The following is a 12,071-nucleotide window of genomic DNA, read 5'->3' on the forward strand; positions in this document are numbered from 1 at the left end:
TAAACGGATTGATGTTAAGATGCTGGACAGTATAAAAAAATACAAAACTCCTCTTAGTTAGGGTACTCCTCCGCATCGTCCCATAAGGAACTTCGTTCCAAAAACTTTAAAGAATCTAAATCTTAATTGGAGTATTGAGCAATCATTCAACCTTCACTAAAGATAGACCAACAGGGCTGTACGTTTGGAAGATCGACACGTCTCTCTATTACTTTCATAATTAGTTTGGTATTTAATTAAATCCTGTTTTCCATAAAGGCACACTCCATAATTTATGTGATAAATCAATCGTCCCCTTGCGTCTTCAGTTGCAAATGTTGCCAATATCTTTAAAAAAACGACGATGAACTGCTAACCGGCAGTCAAACGTGAGCGCTCGTAAACACGCTTTACGTTAAACACAGATTGGTCTGGAACTTTCTACCCGGTGCTTTACGACCACTCAACTCGCACTTGGAGCTTTTTGATGACGTACTGAACGACTTTGCATATTATGTTATTTCACGAAATTTCCTGTCATAGTTTGCGAAGCTCAACTGAAAGCAATTTCAGTTCTGACGTAATTTAGGGTCACAATGAACAATAAGCAAACAATAGAGGTTTTGTTATCTAGTGGTTTTATCTGTGGGTTTCAATATGTATCTTTGTTATTGCGCAAAAACACTGATTGTATTTTATTTATTAGATCATCTGCTACACCCAAACCACGGCATCGATTTTGACGAGGTTTATTATAGGAAAATGTTTGAACCCTAGGAAAGAACATGAGCTAGCTTTCATCCCATTTCTTGGCACAGGTTTCCGCCCACGCGATGTTAAATGTAGTCGACGTAGGCGAAACTGCGGATGGAAAGTTAATGTACATTTCAATACTTGGCTATGCCCTATTTTTTCATTAATTATAACACAAATACATTTTTTTTATTACAGTGATCGTCCCCTACTTAGTGGGGATATATTACGAATGTCTTGTATTGAACTGAATATTTGAGGAATCCGCCTCCGAAGATGCAAACCTAGCCGCTATCTGCGATACGGTATGTCTAGAGACCTCTAGAGATAATGTACCTCACACATAGATTCAATTTAAATTTATTGTAATAAAATGATGGTATTTATACATTTACGTAATATCGGAGTATCTCACGGGACATCGCACTGGAAGCTACCATTCTACTGAAGTCCACGACCTAAAGATCTAGTTCGAAGGGAAAATGAAGGTTATAGGTAGTTATTCAGAACAATTTTGAGACTGATGTCATTTCTCAAGGGTGGTGGAGGCGTTCTATGACCCACTGTAGTTTATTGACACCGCGTTGGTCGAGAGCTTTGAAGTCTTGCGAAAATTAATTAAAAATTGAACAAATTTCTTTATTACGTCTAACGGCCCTAGGACTTAACGGACCACGATCTGCTTTTCATGTACATGAATTGACCGCTCATAACGGATAGGTAGATCTTACTGAATTTTAAACGGATGGTAATGAAACCAGGAGATCGGCGATTAGTTTAGCTGATTTGTATGCGACCGACGCGTGGACGCGGTTCAAGGTTGTCGGTTCAAATCTTGATTTTGTCACAATTTATTTTATTTACGTGAATTTATTTTATAACTTTTTGTTATAAAATATGCTAGGTTAGGTTGCTTTTTTTCATTAATGTTCACTTCCAGTTGAGCTCAAGGTTGAAATGTAACGTTGTTCAAAGCCTAGTCCCATTTTAAAAGATCTTTTCAAAAGGCTATTTTTTTATTACTTAGATGGGTGGACGAGATAACAGCCCACCTGGTTTTAAGTGATAACGGAAGCCCACAGACAACCAAAATGTAAATGCCGCCGTCCACCTTGGGATATAAGTTCTAAGGTCTCAGTCAGTACAGTTACAACGGCTGCCCCACCCTTTAAACCGAAACGCATTACTGCTCCACGGCTGAAATAGGCAGGGTGGTGGTACCTACTCGTGCGGACTCATAAGAGGTCCTAACACCAGTAATTACGCAAATTATAATTAGAGATAATTCCAATCAATAATTAAGATGGTAATCGTTGCCAACATTTATGTACAATAATAAGGACGGGACACAGTCTGTGCCGATCACCGAAGACTCTTTTCGAAGCATATTCGCAAAAGGACATTTCATCCATCACCCTCGGGCAAAAACTTCTGATAAAAACTGTAACTATTGACGTGATGTTGATATGTTTTGTTGTCTTGAAAATAGCAAACTCGTTTGCAAGAACATGCCCTACCATTAAGTACTGGCAGTTTTGTATCTTTTTTATTGCGTAGAGAGATGAACGAGCTCATGGTCCATCTGGTGTTAAGTGGGTATAGGAGCCCATGGCTAACACAGACATTGAAATATGAGGATTAATCTCAATTGCATAGTACTGTGGCTGCCCCTCCCTCCTCCAAACCGTATCGTATTACTGCTTTTTTTATTGCCCTTGTAGGCATAGGGCCATCTGATAAGTGGTTACCGTCGCCCACGGACTTCAGCAATGGCAGGGGCAGAGCCAAGCCGCTGTCTACCGAGGCATGAATATGCAGGGTGGTAGTACCACCAGTAAAAGCTTCGAAATCTTTAAGAATAGTTAAGTTAGTAGGAAGTAGCAGACGTAGACTTATATAGTTCCTTTATATGTGTTCTAAACAATAACGAAACGTTTTTTTAAATCTTGATAGTCTTTTAAAAAGAAAACCTTGTAACATTACGTATGTGATTTTTGATGATATCACAAAACTTGAATCAACCTACATAATCTTAATTGCAATCTCTGAGTTGGAACTAATATAATCCCAAAAGAAATAATAAATTCGTATTAACTTTATTTTATGGTTCATTAACGAATAGTTTTCAGCCAAATACACATAAATATTACGATACGCGAATTCTCACAAATGCATCCAAATAATCACTGTAATCCTTTGTCGCTGATTCACTTTCTACGCATCACTAACATAACACATCATAATATTGCAGGAGGGGAGACTCATCCAACCGTAATTCCGTCCTGTGTAGCGCACCTTTACACTAAAATCACTCGAGTAAAAAACTTAAAAAGAATACATCCGATTGGTAAAGCGCGCGAAAAAAGTTCTACGTATCAAAGCGAGCGCGTCCCACAACTGCGCATGCGCAACTGAATGACAAGTGCCTCCGGCTAGTGCGCGGCCAACCGCCGACCGCTTCTTGTTTCGAAACACAAAAAATCGACTAAAGACACAGACGGACATCCCTACGGCCAATTTTTGTCTGATACGTGGCCTGACTCGCGGTTCCATTCGTGTGAATTCTAGAGTAAGTAATGCTAAGAATGTGTTCTTACTTGAAATCTCAATTTGTTTTCTGTTCATTGCGGTTACGTTTTCCTTCTCATACCAAATAAACTGTAAAGCATTAGTTTATACTAGTATAAAATGATAGTCATGTCAAATCTCTGACTCGTAATGAAAAAGGATTTTTTTTTCTATTTCATTGCACGTATGAGTATGTATGTTTATGAGTAAATTTTAATAAAATGGCTGTGCTGAACCCAACGGCCTTAACCTGGAAATTTCTCGTGGATATTAGACAGCAATAAGTCAAGTAAACAACCTCGTATGCTAACAATGCTAAACTTTTTCTTCTTCTTGCGCTTTTCCCACATTATGTGCGGTCGACGTGGTGTGTCCTCATCATACGGATTTAGCATATGTTTTACGACCGACCGCCTATCTGACGTCAACCCTCCTCGGGAATGCTATCGTTTGCATAAGAAGATAGCCAAAAGAAGTCCATTAATTGCCTTTTGTGACACACACGAGAAGATTCATTCTAAGGTGCATGGTGAACAATACCAAACATAGTTTAATAAAATAGTGACCGCGATCGAAAATCGATCTGATCTCGATCCGCGGTGCAGCAATTGGTAGTGATGATCACAGATCGCAGGCCAGCGCCGCAATCAATACGAACAGGTTGTATGCGACATAAATATGAAAAAAAATGTGTATTGTTTTATTCTGGTTAATTAAAGATTCGAAGCAGATAAAAACTAATGAGTTTCCATTGATGTGACGCCGGATTATGTTCTATAATGAGTTATTTTAATGAACTCGTTAGCGATGCGAGCTTAGTACCTCTTAACTAAAATTAAGAATTTAAAATATTTTATTTACACATTACAAAGTTCATTAAGCTCGATCTTCTGATTTTGCAATGCAGGAGTTTTCTTTATATGAATATCTTTAATATCAGTTAACAATTTTTGAAGCATCCGTGGGCTAAAGGATAATATATCCGGTGCATTCGTACCAAGGAATGCGAGAGTGCTCAATCTCCGCAGGCAGTGTTTCTTAGGAAGCACATCTACAAACGACTTCCACGATGAAGAAATAATATCGTGTATTAAAAAGATTTAAGATATATGCGTAAGATATATGTAAATTTAAGATATATGCGTAATTAGTATATTGCCGGCGGTAAGGTGTATTGTTAATTTGTTACCTCACACGGATACGGTCGCCCTGTCGTCTGTTTATTTTAAGTGTTGCAAATGCAGCCACCCACCTTAAGCCACGGGCTAGCCGTCATTATTGTGTGGCAGAAAAACTATCTTCCGTCCAAACCGGTGAGCATAATTTCTTCGCAGCAAAAATAAGCAAGGCGGTGACACCGATCCGGCGGGCTTTACGGTGAACCCATCACTTGTATGCTCAGACAGCCACTGGATGAGATTGATTGGCCACACTGGGTGAGATATCCACACGTTGTGAATACAATCATCGACGTCGACGTTCGGTAGACGAGCTAACTCATCTCAAAGTGACGGCACCCAAGTCGTATGATGTCGGTGGCTTTGGTAACCACTTAAGACCAGGTGGGTCGGCTGGTCATACCAAGAGAAAATAAAATTCCATCGACGAGTACCACACTGCTCGGCGAGATCCTACAAAAACAAAGGCCGTGGGTGGATAATTTGTCTTACGCACCGTTTGTTAAACAAAACGAGGCAAACATATAGCCTCTATCTACATTCTCGTAATGATCAATTTCACCTGGCAAATAATAAATTGTTGATAATTGCTTTTTGACCTAAGGGCCCAAGTTTGAGACGTAGAACAGGCGTGGCGCGTGTTTTTTTTAAGGCAGGTGATGAAACTCGTTGTGGAGTATTCATTTGTAATATAAATTAGGTTTGTCGGGCATTTCTATCTACAATGATGCAGACTGATCGCGGACACGCGGCGAATCACCTAACCCATGCATCAGCCCTCTGACTTTCTCGCCGGATCTTCTCAGCGGGTCGCGATTCCGATCCGGTAGTAGATTCTTTCGCGAAGCAGTTGCTCTTGAGTTGTTACTCCTTCGGAGGCGCTAGGGCAACTGTTAGCAAATCCCATCCCTCCTGGCTGAGCCTTTGTTCGCCCACCTGTCCTGGTGAAACTGGAAAGGCCTCCGGGCCACAAGGCTCGTCCACTCATCTAAGCAATAAAAAAAAAAGTATTCCTTCAATCATAAAAAAAACGCGGCGAATCATTCTCTTCCTCGATCGAAAGCCCCAAACAGCCCTGTCGTCCGTGTGTCACACACGAGAGCAACATAGAGATAATTAACATCGTAAAATCTATTTTTAGAGTTCACCTTTCAATAGACAATAATTGATTTTTTATTTTCCTTGAACACTGAAAACCATTCGTTTAGATGACCTGTCTGCCTGGCCCTGTCGTAATATGTCTTGGCCCGTGAACTTTAGTGTTGTACCGAGAGGCCCGGGTTTGGGTCGGAGTTCTTCTTGTTGGGTTATTACATATTGTTGCTGGTGCATGTCGTCGACACCCTCAACATACATGGAGATCCAAGCAGAGCCGCAGAATTTCGTAAGCTTAGTAAGATTAAAATATAAATTAGAGATATAAAAAAACTTAAAGAAAAATAATAAAAATCATGCAAAGTATATTTCAAAGCTAGGTCAAGGGAAAGGTGAGCGAACAAACCTAGTCGCTCAACATAAGTGATCTGTATCGGTGCCTGTACAGCATTATCTTTAGATTTCAGATTGTAGTTCCAACGCATGACGACCTCACAGCAGATCTACGCTTTTTTAATGCAAAGATGGATGAACGAGCTCACAGTCCACCTGCTGTTATATGGTTGCCGGAGCCTATAGACATGACAATGTCAATGCCGCCACCCATCATGAGGCATGAGATCTATGTCTCAATACAGTACGCAAATTATAATTTCGATACGAATTTATGACATGTAGCTTCATCATGGAAACCAGTCGTGAAGATGAGTGAATTCATTCAATTTGTATTTAATTAGGAATCTGGTGTCGAGCTGCGGGTGTCCGGGATAGTCACGCCGCTCGATACAAACACGAACAATGGGACAGCTGCCCGGCAAAATCAATTAAATCTCCATCACATATTCATATGTGTCAATTCTGGTACTTTTTTTACTTCTGGTAATTTTTACTGGTGGTAGGACCTCTTTGTCCGCGCGGGTAGGTACCACCACCCTGCCTATTTCTGCTGTGAAGCAGTAATACGTGAAAGGTGAGGCAGCCGTTGTAACTATATGTAATGAATGATTGAATGTCAATCTGTCATATGACAATTGATAGTTGTTTAAATAATTTTTCGGTTAATGGACGTTGTGAAATGTGTGTTAAAGAATTATTGAAGAAAGGGCATTAAATGTTGTTTCTTGTTGTTTAGAAGAAACGCAATTTCGTCTTTTCTTATTTAAACACCGTAATTACCATTATAAAACAACATTTTTGCTAATATATTGAGAAAATGGAGAAATTAAGATTTGATTTTACAATGAAATCAATGGCGGATGGAAAAACAAACGTCATATGCATAGCTTCCATTGCTACACCAAGTGGACAAGTTTTTGGAATTCCAGTCGAATATCAACCCGTAAATCTTCATAAGGTGATCACAACTACTCCTAACTACACCAGAGTAAAAAACTCTTTAGTAAAAAGGCATCAAACGAGGAAAATATGGATAACTGTGACGGAGGAAATTTCAAAAACATATTTGGATGAAGAACAAAATTTGCAATTCAATGATTGTTATTTGGAAGAGATTTCAGAACAACCTGTTAGTTATGAATCGACATCTAGTGATTCTAATCACATGCTTGAAAAACTGTTGGAAAAACTACAAGAACAAAAACAGCAGAAACCAGAAAAACAAAATTTAGGGAAAATTGCAAAGGATTTTATTATAGAAAAATTCAACGGCCGTAATTCAAATGCATTACAGTGGATCAAAGATTTTAATAAAGAATGTGAACGTTTTCAAATAAACGAGGATAAACAAAAAATTGAAATTTTGAAGAACTTCTTAGAAAATGCTAGTGTAGATTGGTACAGTTGTATGCTGATGAAGCTTACAGTACAATCAGAATGGAGCAAATGGGAGAAAATTTTTTGTGAGACATTTGCGAACAAAGGATGGTCCTCCACTAGATATGCTCTTGCCTTTAAATATCAATCGGGATCCTTACTTGAGTATGCTTTAAAGAAGGAGAAATTATTGTTGGAAGTCAGGAAGACAGTGGATACCGGAACAATTATTGATCTCATAGCATTTGGTTTACCCAATTATGTGGCGGACAAGATTGACAAAGAAACATTACAAAGAACGGAAGACCTTTACAATGAGATAAGAAAATTGGAACATTTGGTGATGAAAAATAAATATGAAAAAAGGAACAGCTCATATAATTTAGATAATAAAAGGAAAAATATTGACGAAAAGAAACCATGCCCAATCTGTTTAAATGAGAAAAAAGGGAAACGGTTCCACCCAGAGGACAGCTGTTGGTTCAAAGAAAAAAATAAAAAAGCTGTGGTAAAAACAGTAAATAATTCAGAATTGGAAATAGAACTGAATGAGAAAAACCCAAAAAACTAGAAATACCACCATTAATAAAAATAAGTTTACAAATAAATGACACTTTGAAGGTTTCTGGAATCTATGACTCTGGATCTAATGTTTCTTTAATTAATGCAAGATTATTGAAAATACAAGAGAAACAGAAGACAAATGATATGCAAGTTGTAAACTTAAAAACTATTAATGGTGAGAAAAAAACGAAAGGTATGGTAACGCTAAAAATAAAAATCTACAATATTGAAAGAAATATGGATATTTTTGTGGTGGATAATGAAAATTTTAACTATGACTTCTTAATTGGTTTGGATTGTATAAAAAAATTCAAATTAATACAAAATGAAGAACTTAACATCATATAATATCCCGAAAAGAAAAGAATAATCTCAAATGAACATTGTTCTAATGAGAATAATGTAACAAATGTCGGAATTCCTGATGTACTAGGTGACAAAAATAAAGAACAAACATTGAAAGAGAGAATAGAAGAGAAAGAGAAGATAGAGATGGAACTATACTCTGAGATAGTAAAAAAGGGTACTACTATAAATACCAACAAATTGTGTGAAATTAATTTCAATGAACATGTAAACATTGATGAATTTCAAATGTCTGTAAATCATCTAGATTTATATCAGCAATCAAAAATTGAGAAGTTAGTAGATAAATACAAATCTGTTTTTGCTAAGGACAAATATGATGTTGGCTCTGTGCAGGATTATGAAGCCCATATAGACTTGATGGTAGATAAATACTGCTATAAGCGTCCGTACAGATGCACAATTGAAGACAGAACAGAAATTGAAAGTCAAATATCGAAGCTACTACAGAAAAATTTGATAGAGGAATCTTACAGCCCGTTTGCTGCTCCTGTAACTCTAGCATATAAGAAAGAAGATGATAAAAAAACAAGATTATGCATAGATTTCAGAGATTTAAACAAAATAGTAGTTCCACAATCACAACCTTTCCCACTTATAGAGGACTTAATGACCAAAACAGTAAACTGTAAGTATTATTCTACATTAGACATAAACTCAGCATTTTGGTCGATCCCATTGAAAATTCAAGATAGACATAAGACTGCTTTTGTGACACAAGAAGGACATTTTCAATGGACTTGTCTCCCATTTGGGTTAAAGACTGCACCAGCGATTTTCCAAAGAATATTGAGCAATATTATAAGAAAACACAGACTATCTAACTTTGCAGTAAACTTTATTGACGACATCTTAATTTTTTCTAAAACTTTTGAGGAACATATACAACACATATCGAGACTACTGGAAGCAATACAAAAGGAAGGGTTTAGACTGAAGTTTTCAAAATGTACATTTGCAAGTCACCATGCTAAATACTTGGGTCATATAATAGAAGACAATTCAGTTAGACCTCTGAAAGATTATTTAACTGCTGTCAAAAGCTTCCCAATTCCAGAAACAACGAAAAATATACGGCAGTTTTTGGGAAAAGTAAATTTTCATCATAAGTTTGTACCACATAGTGCAATTATCCTCGATCCATTACATAATTTATTAAGGAAAGATGTGAAATTTGTATGGACGGCAGAATGCCAGGAAGCATTTGATAAAATTAGAGCATTGCTTTGCTCAGAACCAATCCTAAAAATATTTGACCCAGATTCACCGATAAGAATTTACACAGATGCTAGTATCAAAGGAGTTGGAGCAGTGTTGAAACAAGACGATGAAAACGGCGTGAGTAAACCGGTTGCTTATTTTTCGAAGAAATTAACAGAAGCACAGAAAAAGAAGAAGGCAATATACTTAGAATGTCTGGCGATAAAAGAAGCAGTCAAATACTGGCAACATTGGCTTATGGGCAAAGAATTTATAGTATACACAGATCATAAACCCCTGGAAAATATGAACATTAAAGCTCGAACTGATGAGGAACTAGGTGATTTAACATATTATCTATCACAATATAATTTTGAAATTAAATACAACCCAGGAAAATCAAATCAAGAAGCGGACTGCTTAAGCCGAAATCCAGTCTTAGAAGCAAATGATAATAACGACGATTTTTTAAAGGTCGTAAATTTAATCGACCTACAAGAAATAAAGAATGACCAGCTAACAAATCCAGACCTACAGAAAGAAAAGAATAAGCACATATTAGAGAATGAAGTTTATTACAAGAAAAATAAAAGAAGAAATAAGATTATACTGTCAGAAAAACTTAGCAAAGCTCTAATAAAAAAAGTCCATGACACATACTGCCACATTGGAAGAACCCAGATGACAAATAAAATAACACCATTCTTTTCAGCCAAAAATATTACAGCAAACATTAATAAAATGTGTGATGCGTGTGAAACCTGCATTAAAAACAAGTCCAGGAGGAAGTCGAAATATGGTTTAATGTCACATTTGGGACCAGCCACACACCCGTTTGAAATTGTATCCATCGATACTATTGGGGGCTTTGGAGGATCCCGATCAACCAAAAGGTATTTGCATCTTCTAGTGGATCATTTCACACGGTATGCTTATATTTGTACATCAAAAACTCAAGGCTCCAATGATTTCATTAAGCTAATGCAAAAGGTAACAAAAAATTATGACGTTAATATGGTATTATCAGACCAATACCCTGGCATAAATTCAAAAGAATTTAAAGAATTTCTAAAGAGTAATAATATCAAAATAGTTTTCACAGCTGTTGATGCGCCTTTTTCGAATCGGCTTAACGAAAGATTAAATCAAACACTAACAAATAAGATAAGATGTAAAATAAACGAAAGCGATAAGAAGACATCTTGGACAACAATTGCACAAGAATGCGTAAAAAAATATAATGAAACAGAACACACAGTTACAAAGTTTGCTCCCAGGTACCTTCTAGAGGGTGAAAATGTGAGTATTCTACCACTACATTTGAAAACAAGTTGTACAACAGAAGATTTGAGAAGAGATCGAAAATTAGCCTTAGAAAACACAATAAAATCTCACAATTATAATAAAAATATATTTGACCAGTACATAGAAGGGTATAAATTGGAAGAAGGAGATAGTGTTTATGTGGAGAATGGAAATAAACTAAACAGGAAGAAAATGATGAGAAAATGAGAAAATGAATGAAACAGGGAGAAGATGAATTGAGAACAGGGCCATACAAAATACTAAAGAAGATTTCAGAATCGATCTATGAAGTTGACACCGGACACAAAAAAGCAGAATCAAATCTCTACCATATAACAAAGTTGTCTCCAGTGTCTATCTGATATGATAAACAATTGTAAAACCATTCACTGCCTCTTACAATTGTCTTTTCAGCGGGGGAGATGTAATGAATGATTGAATGTCAATCTGTCATATGACAATTGATAGTTGTTTAAATAATTTTTCGGTTAATGGACGTTGTGAAATGTGTGTTAAAGAATTATTGAAGAAAGGGCATTAAATGTTGTTTCTTGTTGTTTAGAAGAAACGCAATTTCGTCTTTTCTTATTTAAACACCGTAATTACCATTATATATATTTGAGACCTTAGAACTTATATCTCAAGGTAGGTGGTGAATTTACGTTGTAGATGTCTATGGGCTCCGGTAAGCACTTAAAACCAGGTGGGCTGTGAGCTCGTCCACCCATGTAAGCAATAAAAAAAAACAATAGTACATTACTACGATTTCTGTTAACAGATTACAAATCAAATAGCTAAAAGATTCTGGTGACCACACGAGATATGGACTAAAATGGGTTAACCGCGCTTATGATCTGCCGCTAATGACGCATGGCCTCCCTGATATTAAACAGTCGGATGCTTCAGGCGTGCGTTTTGCGGGGGATATTTAAAAGCTTTTTTTATTATCTACCTAATCGTTGGCAGCTCAAGGGTTTATCCCAACTACGTCCGGATCGGTAGGTTTGCTTATGGGCTCAACTTGAGAGAATTTTCTAACACTAGTCATAGTAAGAGCAGCGTTGAACAGAATTTACCACCGGATCGGAATCGCGACTCACTGAGAAGATCCGGTGAGAGCCTCAGTAGCGATGTCTCTATGGACTAGTTTAGAAAACAAACTCTCGTAAACGATGATCGGTGCTTGAAGAGTTAAAAGCACCGAGAGAGGTACCGGCATATGGATAAGACATGTGTCAGGCAACGGCGGCTTTACTGACTGGTATTTGTAGACTCAGCATTAGACATTTG

General features: G+C 37.1%; 1 protein-coding gene across 8 annotated transcripts in view; it reads right to left on the reverse strand.

Moving 5' to 3' along the window:
* Positions 1-12,071, reverse strand: part of esn (espinas) — a 366,713-nt gene that overhangs the window by 161,410 nt on the left and 193,232 nt on the right. Inside the window, exon 1 of one of the 8 annotated variants that reach the window (XM_089735172.1) lies at positions 2,888-3,271. The exons of 5 other annotated variants lie outside the window; for them this stretch is intronic. The gene's annotated coding sequence lies outside the window, so the exon portion shown is untranslated. Of the gene's footprint in view, positions 1-2,827; positions 3,272-12,071 lie in introns of those variants that run through there. 2 more of the 8 variants (XM_089735170.1, XM_089735171.1) reach the window with 2 other exon arrangements.

Source organism: Bombyx mandarina, chromosome 19, assembly GCF_030267445.1.
Source record: "Bombyx mandarina strain Sakado chromosome 19, ASM3026744v2".
Lineage (NCBI taxonomy): Eukaryota > Metazoa > Arthropoda > Insecta > Lepidoptera > Bombycidae > Bombyx > Bombyx mandarina.